Genomic DNA, 15,115 nt, shown 5'->3' with positions numbered 1-15,115 from the left:
ATAATTTAAAGAACACTCTCTTTTTTGTAAGCTCTTTGAAGAGCAGTAGTATGTTTAAAATCACTGAATTCTCATGTATAGATCTCAATAAACAATCCAAGTTATGTGTTAGTAAAACTGAAATAAAATTTAGAAGTGTCTCAATTTTGACATGACAGAAAGTGAATTTCTGAAAAATCCAAAATGTGTATTCATTTCTGTTAGGAAGATACTTTTTTTCCATCAACAAACTTCATTTTGGCTGCTGCTTTATATACTATTTCATACTTAATAAAAAAAACAACTAGTGTAATAATATTTTAAGCCCAAAGGTTTGTTTGGGTCCTAAACGATTCTATCTCTTTCCTGTCTTTAGCTTAACTAGACGTGGTCAGAACATGAGCAAAACTTGGACAGTACAGCAGAAGTTGAAGGGATTCTACCTGGATGTGAGGCCATAGTCAGGTGACAGCTGCCTATCTAAGACTCTCAGAGCAAAAAGACAGAAGGTAAAGGCAGAGCCTGATATAAGCTTTCCTCAAGTTTAGCGCACGGAGTTTGTGTTTAGAACATAACATATAGTTATTACACATACTCCAGCATGAACTCTGCATAATCAAAGTCCAAGAAATACTCTTAAGATAATACCTGAAAGAAATATATATCCCCAGCAGATGATATTCTAATGAAGAATAGCTATGCATATAGTTTTGAGGGCTGTAACTTTTGATCCCAACATTAATTGATTATAATGAGCTGATGTACTAGAAAATTCTAGTTAAGAACATGGTGTAAAAAATTTGTAGGGGAGTTTGGGTGGCTCAGATGGTTAAGCATCTGCCTTTGGCTCAAGTCATGATCCCTAGGTCCTGGGATCGAGCCCCATATTGGGCTCCCAGATCAGTGGGGAGTCTGCTTCTCCCTTTCCTTCTCCCCCTGCTTGTGCTGTTTCTCTCTCTCTCTCTAAACCAAATAAAATCTTTTAAAAAATTTGTAAGTTTTCTTGGTTTTTCTTTTCATACTATGAATTCTATGAATATAGAATTTCATTTGTAGTGTTTGCAAGTAGCTAATAGAATGCTTAGAATACGTCTTGAGCACTCAGAATAAAAGTTCCTTCTGCCTCCTGCTGCATAATGCTGCTATTCTTACTGGTATCTGAAGGTAGAATAGACTAAGAAGCCTGACCTAGGACTGGGCAGATGATAACCTTGCTTCTCCCAGAATTAAACCATGTGACGGAGGAAGTTCAGACTTTGTTTCACCCATCACATGTTCCACCATTTTCCTGTGAGTGTCCCTAGTCAGTTTTGACTAGCCTTTTTCCTATTTGGAAAGCAGCAGCCTGATTCTTAATTGTGACACACTCTTCACTACTTGCAATGCACCCAAGCCTGTGACCTTTCAGCATATCCACCCACTTCTCCCTCCTGTGACCTCATTGATCTAACATCCCATTAAAACTTCTAAGTCTTCTCCTTCATTATCTATTTTCTCTATTTGTGGCACAAGAGTTATCATAAAAACCTTCTTAAACTGAACTACAGTTTCTCAAATGTATAAATACAAAGGCATTTGGCTGCTTATTTATCAAATTATGAAAACTTTTAATTAGCTTTAAAAATCATCTACATTTGAATATGTACATATTGATATATGATTATTACTCATGGTTTGATTAACCATTGATACAGAAATTAAGCATGTCAAAACTATATAAATAAGTTACTCCTTATACAGTGCTATCCATAATTAAGTTTTAAAACAAGTTTAATGATGGTGTATGTATTCAGTAGACCTTCAGGTTCACCTAAAAGAGCCTCTACTTAAAGACCAAAATAACACAATTTTCCTTTTTCTCCCTACTAAGATATAAGAAATCACCAAATTCTGCTTAGCGAAATAAGTCAATCGGAGAAAGACAACTATCATATGATCTCCCTGATATGAGGGATAGGAGATGTAACATGGGGGGTTAAGGGGGTAGGAGAAGAGTAAATGAAACAAGATGGAATTGGGAGGGAGACAAACCATAAGTGACTCTTAATCTCACAAAACAAACTGAGGGTTGATGGGGGGAGGGGGGTTGGGAGGGGGGTGGGATTATGGACACTGGGGAGGGTATGTGCTATGGTGAGTGCTGTGAAGTGTGTAAACCTGGTGATTCACAGACCTGTACCCCTGGGGATAAAAATATATTATATGTTTATAAAAAAAAAAATCACCAAATTCTGTCACCCTAATGTCATATAGAAACTAACACTTGTGATCAGGAAAAGTTTTCTGAGGACAAAATGTGGGGAGTAGTTAGAAATATACACCATGGTAGCAAGAAAGATCTCAATGCCCATGTTTCATTACTATGCCTTCTTCTAAATACTACTTTATTTCTTTTAGAGAGGAGTTGCTGTCTCCATAGCCATCAATACTTAATCATCAGCGGCACTTGGAGCTACATATTTGTGCTGAGTCCATATGGGAAGTCTAGTCACCAGAAAATACACACTCATAAACAGGAAGTCTAACTGCAGTAAGAAGGTGTTTTTCTCCACACAATAGAGTTCAAAGATGTGTCATCTATGTAATCTGGAGTAAAACCCAACACCCCCATTATTGTTGAGTATCCCTCTCTTCCCTCCTACATTATGGCAACTTATGATTATAGCATTACGTTTTCTAAGCCTGTTTGAACTTGCTTATAGATACAAACGACCTGCCCTTTTCGTGCATAGCTTTCAATCAGTAAGCATGTCAAGGTGGGAGGAAGAATGGCAGGAACAGTAAGAGGGGAAAAAATCAATTTTCAGAAAGCATATGGTAACAACTGAATATTTAATCTAATTAGCCTAGAAATGCCTTCCTATTTTCAGCACTCTTTGCAAGGCAGTTGCTTCATGGTACAGAATGAATTTCAATAAATGTCATATATTTAGTTTGATGGCTTATTTTTAAAATTTGTTGAACCAGGTCACTGACTCAGAATAGATTCATTCTAAGATATGACAGATGGATACTGCTATTGAATAGAAAGACTGACATTAGCTGGGAAGGTCTGGGCAGAAGAAAAAGTCATTCATTTAACATTCAACAAAACATTTACTGAGTACCTACTGTGTGTTAGGATAAAATGGTAAATATTTGAACTTTATCTTTTTTTATAATAGAAAAAGGAGTGGTGCCAAAATAATTTCCTTGGGGTTAGTAAGGATTACAACTAAATACTACTTTGGGTCTTTAATAGTACTTACATTTTTCACATTGCATCAGAAAACTGCATTAGCACTCATTCAAATACTCATTCTGTTATGGTTGTGAGATTTTAGACCTAATTCAGATTTTTGAAGATGCTGTTTACTGACCCTTAGCAAAAACCAACTTCCTATTCTTCTGGAACAAAAAGGCCTTACATGGCTTCAAAGATTTCTTAGACATCAAAGAGCTTAGAGAGACATACAGTTTATGGGTAATGATTTAGGATTTAGTGAATCAAAAACACATGGATTAAATTTCCTTTAAAAGACCCTTAGTTTTAAATTTAAGAGCTAAAATGTGGGTCTAAACACACATTGGTCTTAAGAAAAGCCAAAACTTATTTTTAAAGATAGTTTGAATTGTCTTGTGGACCCAAAACTTGGCTGGATTTTCCTTTCTCACATGATTAGACTTCAAAGGAGACAACCTGCCTTCCTTTAAACAAATTTACCCCACTTCTCTCCTTTACTGCTTTGTGAAGACTACATTACAGCTGACCCTTCAACAACATGGCTGGAACTGCATGGGTCTACTTACAGAGTACTGTAAATATATTTTTTCTTTCTTATGAATTTCTTAACATTTTTTCACTTTATTGTAAGAATACAGTATATAATACATGTAACATAATACGTGTTAACTGCCTAATTTTGTTATTGGTTAAGATGTCCAGTCAACAGTAGGCTACTAACAGTTAAGTTTTGGGGGAATCAAAAGTTATATGCAGATTCAAGGGTCAACTGTATTTCAAAGGTCTCCAGCTTTAAATATTCTCCTTGATATTTTCAATAAAATATTAAAAGTTAGAAATATCCCATGGTCTTATGGAACAATTGCAATACTTTTCAGTTCCTTCAAGTCAATTCTTTTTTCTTACATACAACTTCAAAACTGGACTGGGATTTTAGATCCAACTATTGGGGAACACAGGATCACTTCAAAACAGGAAAAAGGCACTGATATTAGTATGTGTACTGTTTCATGGTATATTATTATATTTGCATTTAAAACAGTAGGAAGAAATACAGTACATAATCTTCTGTTCTAACACAATGGCCTTCCAGAATACCACTAGCCTGGGCATTTCACTGAGTTTTTAGGATTTAAGGAAATCAGTTAGTGCACAACCTGTGAGCTTTCATTCCTTTGGAAAAATAGATTGCCATACTGATCTGATGGCTTCTAAAGGGCACTTGAAACCAGTGCTGTACATGCTTTGAATTTCAATGGTAGAGAAATAACAACTAGGGAAGTTCGGGCAGATCAAAACAAAACAAAAGCATGGTATTCCGAAGAGGGAGTTTATCCTGAATGAGAACATGGAAATGAAATCTATGCATAAAGTTAGGATGAACTGAGGTTTCAAAAAGTGATTGCTTCATGTTAAGAATGAAAGGATTAGCCTTTAGTTCACAAATATATATAGTTTGATAGAAAGTATATTGATTGAGAGTTTAGAAAAACAAATACATGCCAATGGGTAATGAATTATCTCTCTCTCTCTCTTTTAGTTGCTAAACTGATTTTCTAGAGGGAGAAAAACCTGAGAACTCTAGAAGATAAAATACAAGATAGAAGTGGCTCTGGTACTCTTTGGCCAAGCATGCTGCTGAATTTAACAACACCTGAAGGTGACACAGGGGACCAATTGGCAGGTATAGCCATGGCTAAGGATTGCAAATAGGACCACCAGAAGCCAAATCTGGCACACACACTTTTTGTCTCTCTATCCTGCATAGTGTTTTAAAGGATGCTGAGTCGACATTTTAAAGTGGAGAGGTTTTTGCTTCTGAAAATTTGAAAGACACTACCATAGGGGCCCATGACACATACTGGGCTTCATGGCTACTCTGATGATGCCAAATGCTGGTTGCCTCCTGTTAGGTGGGGCTTTTTCTAAGCAGGCTGTTGGTCCCTAGTGAAATAGTTAGTTTCATTCATTTAGGTTACCTGCTGCAAATCTTTTTTTCCTTTCTTTTTTTCTTAATAATCTCTATGGCCCATGAACGTCTCAAACTTACAACCCTGAGATCGAGTTGCATGTTCTACTGACTGAGCCAGCCAGGCGTGCCCCCCCCTTTTTTTTCTTCCCCGCTTTCAAATCTTGATACATGACATAGGCAGGGCACAAAGGGACAGGAAGAAAAGAAGAAGAAAATCCAACACAGTGGTTTAACATTGCAAAGGGAAAAGAAAGGAGAGAAAAAAAGAAGTGCACAGCAAACACAGGCTGCTTACATAGACAGCAACTGTCTCTTTTGCTGTCTCCAAATATTTGCTATGCAAGGGACTGGAGACAAAGGCTGTGGGTATTACTCTCAACAAATCCTTTTGGGCTAGGCTCATAGCGTAGAATATAAGAAGGAAAACTGAATGGAGCAATAACCTTGATCAAGGATGGCATGCAGACATGGGACCAGGTGAATGCAGAAAAATACCATGATTTTGCTTCTTCCATATACCATAAACCGAGGGATGTGGGTCACTGCTTCACTGCCACCTTTGAGACTGCAATAAACTATGGCAGGCACTGTCCAGGTACTTCCCATAAAAAATCAGGGACTCCAAGTAGAGCTGTGTAGGCTGTGTACTGCACAATTCCAGAGACAACAAAATGAGAATGGCACTCCCAGGAAGTACAAAGTAGAAGCCCTGCTCCAGATATCCACATAGCTCATTTTCTTATCTCCTTCAGGTTCTAGTTCAAAGGCCTGGCTCTACTACTGAATTTTTCAATTACCACTGTACCCTCTCTAATCCTTGACAGTTCTCAATTTGCTTCCTTGCAGCTCTCATCACCACTCACTAACACATTTTTATTTATGTATTTTATTTATTGTTTGCCTTCCTCAATATTGAACAGAGCATAAGAATCTTAAGAGATCTTAAACTGTTTTATTCTCTACTGCTTTGCCAGAGTGCTCAATAAATTACTCTGAATGACTAAATCCTCAATCACATTCTTAAGAGTATAGGAACCTGGCTTTCTCTAGAACTTGTGATTCTCTGACCACATTTCATAACTGCCCTGACCATATTCATAATAGTACTTTGTTGTATTAGAAGAAATACATTTTCTGGGCGCCTGGGTGGCTCAGTCATTAAGCATCAGCCTTTGGCTCAGGTCATGATCCTGGGGTCCTGGGACAGAACCCCCCTCCCCACCGCCATCGGCCTCCCTGCTCACCAGGAAGCTTGCTTCTCCCTCTGCCACTCTCCCTGCTGTGTTTCCTTTCTTGCTGTCTCTGTCAAATAAATAAATAAAATCTTTAAAAGAAAATATATTTAAATATCTTTATTCATTTTATTTAAGAGAGTGAGAGAGAGAGAGAACACAACCTGGGGGAGAAACAGAGGGAAAGGGAGAAGCAGACTCCCCACTGAGCAAGGGAGTTTGATGTGGGGCTGGATCCCTGGACTCCAGGATCATGACCTGAGCCAGAGGCAGAAGCCTAACTGACTGAGCCACCCAGGTACCCCAGGAGAAATACATTTTCAAATTCTATGGATCATTATATAGTTTATATGACCCATACCCTCCTTTTTTTTTTTTTAAAGATTTTATTTTATTTTTTTTTTAAGATTTTATTTATTTATTTGACAGAGAGAGATCACAAGTAGACGGAGAGGAAGGCAGAGAGAGAGAGAGAGGGGGAAGCAGGCCCCTCGCTGAGCAGAGAGCCCGACGCGGGACTCGATCCCAGGACCCCGAGATCATGACCTGAGCCGAAGGCAGCGGCTTAACCCACTGAGACACCCAGGCGCCCCATTGTTTTTAAGTAATCTCTATACCCAACATGGAGCTGGAACTCACCAACTCAGGATCATAAGTCACATGCTCTACCAACAGAGCCTGTGAGGAGCCCCTAAATGGCTCATAGGCTCTTAATAGGAATTCTATGGGCTCTAATAGCTACATAATTAAAGAAATTAAAAACAATATGCATAACCTGCATAAATATACTTGTGCAAATTTACACAATCATAGAAGAAATATGTATTCCTGGATATGCAATTATTAACTATTTTTTTTTCCACTGAGCTCACACCTCCTGCTACAAATGCCACACATGTGATTTTTCTCTCAATTACATTTTATAGCTTATAACAACACTTTCTTCATTTTGTCCCTTGAAAAGCAAAGGATCTGTAGTAAGATTTTACTGGATGTTTTTATTGAAACAAATCCCAAGGGGAATATACTAAACTGTTAAACACAGCTGAAGAGATATCTGAGAATGGGCTTTCTGATAGTAGGATAGATTACAAAATTACTCACAGCTCTTAATCTGATAACAAGAGCAGAATGCCTCACACATATGAATGAAGGCTTTTTCTGGTACGCTTTACCACAAAAAGAGAAAGAACAAAAAAGAGAACTGGAGAAACAGAAGGTGAGAAAAACTCTAGAGACTAGAAATGTTACATTCATCATTATCACTAACCTAAGGATCCCAAGCTATGCTTCAGCAGAAAATGCTTCAAATAGTTAACCTTTATTGATGGCTGGGCAGAGGTGCTGCTGAGATAGCATGGAGGCTAGCCTCAAACACAGTTTCCTTACCTATAGGCAGGAAAGGTTACAATATTGATATCAGCCTTGTCTACTTTGTAAGGTTGTTGTAGTAACAAAAGGAGGATATGCTCAGAAACAGCTTGAAAATTTTAAGAGGTCTTTAAGTTCCATTCTTTAGATCTAAAAAAAATTTTCTATTATTTAAATGGGATGATTTCTAATATCATTTTCAGGTTATATCCCCTTAATAATTATGGATCTTGGTTCCATTTTATATGAGTTATTTATCTGAATATCTAGATTGTAAACTCTTCAAGGGCAGAGATTTCATTTCTCCTTTTTAAAAAAATATTTCTCTAGTACCAAACACATATGATGCTGAGCATACAGTTCTTAGCTATTTTTGGTGAGGCAAATGGGAGCCTGGCAGCAACTTAGTGCCACTTAAGAAAAGGGAATCAAAGAGATCCTAAATTGACATTAGTCAGTATATTTATCATTCATTACTAAGAGGTTACTATTTATTTTGCATTGAGCAAAGCCCATGAGAAAACTGCCCTGAGGGCTCTATGTCAAAGACACCAGTTTCAGCATATACCAGAGAAGTAAAGAAGGTTAATTTCCTGGTACTTGAGTTTCTTCATATTTTCTTCCCTTAAGGCAGCACAATTAGGATATTTGGTATCCCATTAACAAGCACAGCAGTCTGAGGAAAATATTAGGGATGACGGAGAAAAGAAAGCATAGCTGGCTCTGGTGAGCCTAATGACAGCGAAGGAGAAACCATGAAATTAGAGTGGAAAAATGGGGGCACAGAAGGGTTTGGAAGCAACTCTGACATAACCAAGGGTGAAGTGGAAAGGGTAGAAAGATGGGAAGTGTTCTGAATGTGTACATGTACGGAGCCCTGTACTTTTCATGGGTGTGTCACCATAGGCACTGGTGCAGTCACCTAGAGAAAGTTGTGTGTTTTCAAAGGAATAACCCTTTTGAGTTATTCACTTTGTTTTGAGATGACCACATTTGAGAAAAAGTTTATTTGAGGCTATTATATATATCTGTAAAAGGAAAAAGTTGGACTATTATTTTGAATTTTTTTTAACCAACAACTAAGAAAATTGACTTTTGAACTGTATTTCTTAGTCTAACCCACATCAAGACAAATTTTAAAAATATTGAGATTACAGTGGGACATATGCTTGTACAGTCTTAAGGAATTTATTTGTATTTCTCCTGCTTAGAAATGTGTCATTTTCCTTTTATTATAGTATTAAAAGTCACAAAAATATTATCAGCTTTCATACTGACTTGTGTTTAATCCTGTATGTCTTTATCATTCAGATAAAACTCACATATTAATTCTGAAGGCATGGAGTACACATCTAATGTAAACATTTACTGTGATATATAAAGAACAAAGCAATCTTTCAAAAACAGTACTCAGCAGATCATCTTCTACATGCTATGAAGTCCATCATGTTAAAATCAAAATATATTTAGGTTTATAATTTTAGGCTTATGCACAGTTAAGATTGAAACCTGAACAGATTTTCTAAAACACCAGTATATTTTATAGATACTCACACACATTTTTGGTACTACAAAAATTTCTTAGGAGTAATAGAAGTGTTATGGGTATTTTTCAGCAGTTCAAAAAGCATAAACATTGAATACATCACAGACTTGCAGTATATGATTGGGACCAAAGCACCTCACTTCTGTTCTATTATGGAAGTTTACATATTAAAACAAAGCCCAATAAGCTTAGAGATAGAAAGGAAAGCTATATACATGTAAATTATCTAAGCACCACTTAACAGTTTACATAAAAACACAATTTATGTCCCTGTAGCACAGAGAAACATGATGAACAACATTTTCAGATCATCTTCATGCAGAAAAAATGCATTAGTCAGCTATAATACTTCAGCTATAAAGGAAAATAATATTTTTCTGGATCTATTTGCATGGCAATGTCCACGTGTCTAGCTGATGAAAACGACAGAAAAAACCTCCACCCAACTCTACAAAATGTGAACAGTGTTCTTAAAATTCAGGAGAGGTTCCACACAGTCTATATTCTCTCTAATGTCAGTTTTTACAACCTCTCATATTCATTGACCATCTTAACTTGGCAATTATAGTATCCTGGTTATTTTGCCCAAGAGAGTTGACAATATTTCAATCTGCCCAAGAGCTCCTCTGAACATTAAACTGTGATAAGGTAAAAAACACTGGGCAACTATTCATGGATGAACAACCACTGGCAATCTCTCCAAATGCCAAATTAGTAAATGGCTCTTAAAACATAAAAGGTATGAAATGGGAAACCACACTTTAGAGTAAATCCTGTATTGGCAATAGTAGGTGAAAATACTTTCTTTCACTGGTGATTAAATTATTGGGTCAATACCTGTACTAGACAATACCTGTACTAGACCGACCAACCTCTGGTTATAATCTAGTTCACCTAATAAGATAGATGTCCTTCCCGCAGCCCCAGCGAAGAGATAAGGTAAGATAGAAAATGATGGATCACAAGCCCTGTGTATTTGCCAGAAATGTAGAATTCAGACCTTCACGAAAACACCTGCCCCTTGTTAAGATCCTCACGTATTACAGATAAAGCGGGTTTGGAACAAGGAAACCCACGGGGCTCGAATCTTGCCTGCCGCATCACCCTAGAGCAGGGTGACCAAATCCCTTTTCTAAGGGCTGAGTCAGATCACAGTCTCAAAACATGCCCGGCCATAACAGTCGTACATCACCCCTTACTCCAATGCCCCTCTCTCTCCTGAGTCCTACAGGTGGCCGTCAGCAGCAAACCCCTAAAAAGAAAAGCCCCACTCTAGTTTACACCTCTCCCCCGGCACATCCCTTCAGTTTCTGAAGCCCCTAACTCGCTCACCTCCTTAGTCGTGCCCTCTGAATGGCTCTCAGGTCCCTCTGGGGAACAAAGAGCAGAACGCTGGGGCCGAAGGGTGGGGTGCGGGGTCCGAAGCAAGCTGTAGCTTTACCTTGCGGTGTCCGAGAACCGCGAAGTCAGTCGCGCAGAGACCACCCGCGTACTCCGCGCCTCGCTGCCGCAAGTCAGCTGTCGCCCCACATCTGGCTCGCGCCCTCCACTGGGTTCCGCATCTGGTCACAAAGCGCTCGGGGCGCTCTGGGCGCTCTGGGCGGCGAGAGCGTCCGGGTCACCTGCGGCGGGGCCGAGCCGAGTGCCGGGTCCGTCAGCCGGCCGCGCTCCCTCCGCCCCTTCTCACCCGCGCGCTACCCGGCGGGTGACTCAGCCGGGCATCGGCGCGCGCGGCCCGCGGCCGCCCCGGGCGCGTCCAGGCGGGAAGCACCGCCAGGAGACCCGACCGAGGAGCTCTCCCGCCTGCCCTTCCCAGCACGTGTCCGTCTGTCTCGCGCGGGGTAGTTCTCCTCGTCCGCCGGTCCTAGGACCGCTGAGGTGGGGACTGGCACCACCCAGAGGGGGAAATCGGCCCCCGCCCTTCCTGCCGCCCGCGAGCAGCGCCAGTCCGGTCGGGGGTCGCGTTTCCTCCCGCCCCTCCCCCGCCCCCGCCAAGGTGAAACTTTCTAGGTGGAGAAGTTTTCTCGCCCTGTCTGCGCGCTCTCAACTCCCCCAGCCGGGGCAGTTTGAAGTTAGCACAGCGGGAGATAAGCGAGTCCGAGTCTCCCCCTCCTGGTGCTCGCGCGCCGAGCGTCAGCAGGCGCGCAGGACGCCAGGGGCGCCTATTCCGCGCACACTCCGCACACCCCCGCGCGCTGCCAGAGGGAAGAGCGCGACGCCCAGTTCCCAGTCTCTCCCACGGCTGACTTAGCTGCTGGGCACCGGAGCAGGGTAGAAAGAGTTGGACACCACAGAGACAAGGAATTCATTGTCAGAGATGGAGGTAGGAGTGGATGGAGAATTGTCCCAATGATTTCATTATGCAACCATTATCTCCTCCTATAATAACTCAGATTTCTGGGAGGAAGAACAACACAGGAGTTTAGCCCTGAGGAAACCTCAGCTTCTTTCACTTTTTTTTTTTTTTTTAAATAGCGGAAACAGGCTGATTAAATAACTAGGCAAACAGCAATGAACAAGCAAAACAGAACAAAAGTTTAATTCTTGAGTGTTGAGATCCCATGATTAAAAAAAAAAAAAGGTTGTGGGGGCCTGGTGAATTGTATTGGGATTGTGTCAGAATAACTTTTTTATACTTCACATGTCTGACTATTAAAATTGACATTAACCTTTAAGAGAAAATTAACTCTCAAAGGTAACAGAACCTAAGGAACAGCACTGCCTGTTAGGTCTTAACATTCTCCTTTCTGACTTGCATAAGGGCTTGTCAGACAAAGGTATCTGTTATTGAGTCATGGGACAAAACAACACTTACTGTGCAAGTTCAGGAATTATTTACTACAGAATGAAAAATAGAAACATATAGTAAGAATAGCTGTCTTTTTCCTAAGAGCTTACTATGTGCCAGGTACTTTCTCAGGGACTACACACAGCAATTTGAATCCTCAAATGTAATTATCTCTGCCAAATTTTATGGAAAAGGATCTTTCCTATTACATAATGCTAGAGCTCTGCATCGGACCATTTTGCAGGTGAGGAACCTGGGTGCCTAAGAAGAGTTCCTAAGGGGATCACACAGTTGGTTAAAGAGGTGAGGTTAGAACCCAGCTCTCAATTCCCAGTCAGGTGTTCTTCATACCGTGCCAAAAGGCCAAAGGCTGACAAGGCTAAATAAACAACACAGCCCTACTGAAGATTTCCTGATATCACATGGTTATTGGTTATCTAATGATATTGGTTACATGGCTATTAAGTGCTGATTTACAGGTTGGACAGCCCTGGTCATATTTATGGACAGATCATTATAGATTTGGAATTCAGTACCAGTTTTTTTAATCTTTCCAATTAAAGGTGAATAAACTAATGAATTCACACACATACTCTCACACACAATTAACCATAGTTGTCCAAAGGAATGACTAGAGTGCTGTTTCTGTTTCCTGGTTTCCATAGCAATATGTTAACTGGATATTTAGGTTGCATTATATAGTTACCTTAATAGGTTTTCTGAGTTTGTGTGCCATGATAAAAACATAAAAGAAAAAAACTTACAGGTAAAGTAGTAGAAAGATACAGAAGAGCCAGTACAAAATGGAAAATAGATTATAAATCCAAATAATGTATTATATATTTTCAGCAATGAAGTTTCCTAGTTTCTAGTTTCTGACAAATTTCAATCCAATTTTGAAACTATTAAAAATTGTCATTTTGATTTATTAGCCATGAGTAAAGATTTTATTAAAAATAACCAAGAATTACAGAATAAAATTATCTGAGTGTGTGAATATCAAATAATGAGTTTTTACATACTATGTAGATAGGTTTGATCAGGGAAAGGGTGGGGCATCATTTCACATATTTGGAAATGGATAGAAACAAACACTTTGAAAAGGCAACAGGAGTTCTACAGTTTAGTTTTGGTTTTGTGGCCAACTTTAATTGTTGCTGTTTAACTTTCCTTGGGTCATGGCATGGGTGACACACAGTATGATGAAATTCTTTCGGTATTTTCCTAACCAAACCAAACTCCTGTGGCCAACATTGTTGGCTGGCTAAGCCAGCACCTGTTGTCAACCAGATATTCCTTTGCCTGCCTCTACTCTTGGGGCTAGAGAAGAGAAATACTTGCTTTCCCAGACTCCTTTGCAGCCAAACATGGCCCTGTGATGTCATTCTAGCAATGAAGTTAAGCTAAAGTCTGTTGGAGACTTCTGGTAAAGAGTTTAGTTTTCTAATTAAAGATATCTAATAAGCTGGTACACCTTCCTACTTCTTGCTTTCTTGATTTCATATATATAATGCCCAGGAGAGAGCTAGCCATCTTGCGACCATGAAGAGAGAGGTTGGCTCTGACATTGCTGAGCTACAGCACCAATGCCAGTAGACCCCTGCTTCCAGATTTCTTATTTTGTGGAAAAATACTTGTTCCAGACACTGTTAGCCAGGATTTCTGTCAGCTGCAGTCCAAAGCATTCAAAACTGATCTATCCCTCAAATGGGGAGCAAGACATCTCCAAGACTGAGTTTAGAATAGTGGTCACGAGTGTGGATTTTAGGGGGTGCCTGGTGGACTCAGCTGGAGAGCATGTGACTCTTAATCTCAGAGTCATGAATTCAAGTGACTCCTACTTAAATAATAGGAAAGAAAGAAAAAAAAGAGAGTGTGGATTTTAGAACGGACACCTGGGATTTCAATCCCAGTTCTACTGCTTGCTAGTTGTGTAACTATAGGCTGGTGGCTTGAACTGTGCCTTATCTGCAAAATGAGGATAATAATAGGGTTATTGTGAGGATGAAATGAAGAACTATAAGTAGAGCACATGGAATAGTGTCTGGGGAAATATAAGAGCTCAAAAGACATGAGCTATTCTTACCACATATTTGAGGATAACACAGTGCTAAACTATAAACAGAACCCCATCTCTTAACCCTGAAATAGGCCTAATGGTAGCCATGGTCAAGACTGAGAAGAAGCGGGTGGTATCCTTCTCTATACATGTCATATCCTTTCTGCTCTCCCCTTAAAATGTTAAAATTTGGATCTTAAAAGGTATTCTTTAAGTTTACTTGCTGGTACTATATTTGAAACAAAAATGAAAGTTATCTTTTTAGAACGGGGGCTTCATGCTGGAAAACTGGAGGGCAGAAACCACAAACATGTAACAGGCCCACAGAATATTTTGTAATAGTTGGAATTATGGTAGACAGAACATACGTTCTGCAGTTTGCTGTCATCTTACCATCTTCTCTTGTAACACATCCACACTACTTCTGATCTTGATACCACTTTCTCCTGTAGGCATTACGATTTGTGACTCTTACAGAGTATTAATTCTTGGATTCACTCTCTCTGCTTTCCCTCCTTCCCTAGCCCCATTGCCCCTATTATTGTGCCTGTGGAAATGTCTCCACAAAAGGACAAAAAGAATTCAGATGACCGTTCCTCAACTCATCTTTGTGGGCAAATAGAATTTGGGGGTGTAGGACTCATTTTACCTTTTTAGAGATACCTCATGTACAATAGAATTTTTAAGGTTCTGAAAACTCACATGGAAAACCACAACAGAACAAAACAAAAACAAAAACATGCTTTTTTCTTCTTAACATCTTCAGTAACGATCTTCCGTAAAATTAATAATAGGGAACACACTTTGGGAAACCTTGCCACAGGGAAAGGAAAGCCAGATATGAAGGGTTAGAACAGGGCACTTTCAGTATTAACTGCTTTTGTGTTAATTTGTACTGGTCATTTGTTTGGTGGCTGGGTCTCTAAAAATAAAACGTGCAATGTT

At 39.6% G+C, this 15,115-nt stretch overlaps 1 protein-coding gene across 2 annotated transcripts in view; it reads right to left on the bottom strand.

The window, feature by feature from the left end:
• MET (MET proto-oncogene, receptor tyrosine kinase) overlaps nt 1–11,238 on the bottom strand; it is a 115,923-nt gene extending 104,685 nt beyond the window's left edge. For both annotated transcript variants that reach the window (XM_047695172.1, XM_047695173.1), the window contains exon 1: nt 10,765–11,238. The gene's annotated coding sequence lies outside the window, so the exon portion shown is untranslated. The remainder of the gene's footprint in view (nt 1–10,764) is intronic.
• Between the last annotated feature and the right edge of the window lie 3,877 nt (nt 11,239–15,115).

This window comes from Lutra lutra, chromosome 11 (assembly GCF_902655055.1).
Source record: "Lutra lutra chromosome 11, mLutLut1.2, whole genome shotgun sequence".
NCBI lineage: Eukaryota > Metazoa > Chordata > Mammalia > Carnivora > Mustelidae > Lutra > Lutra lutra.
Note: the sequence above shows the minus strand (reverse complement) of the source record. Positions and strands in the feature narration are given on the sequence as shown.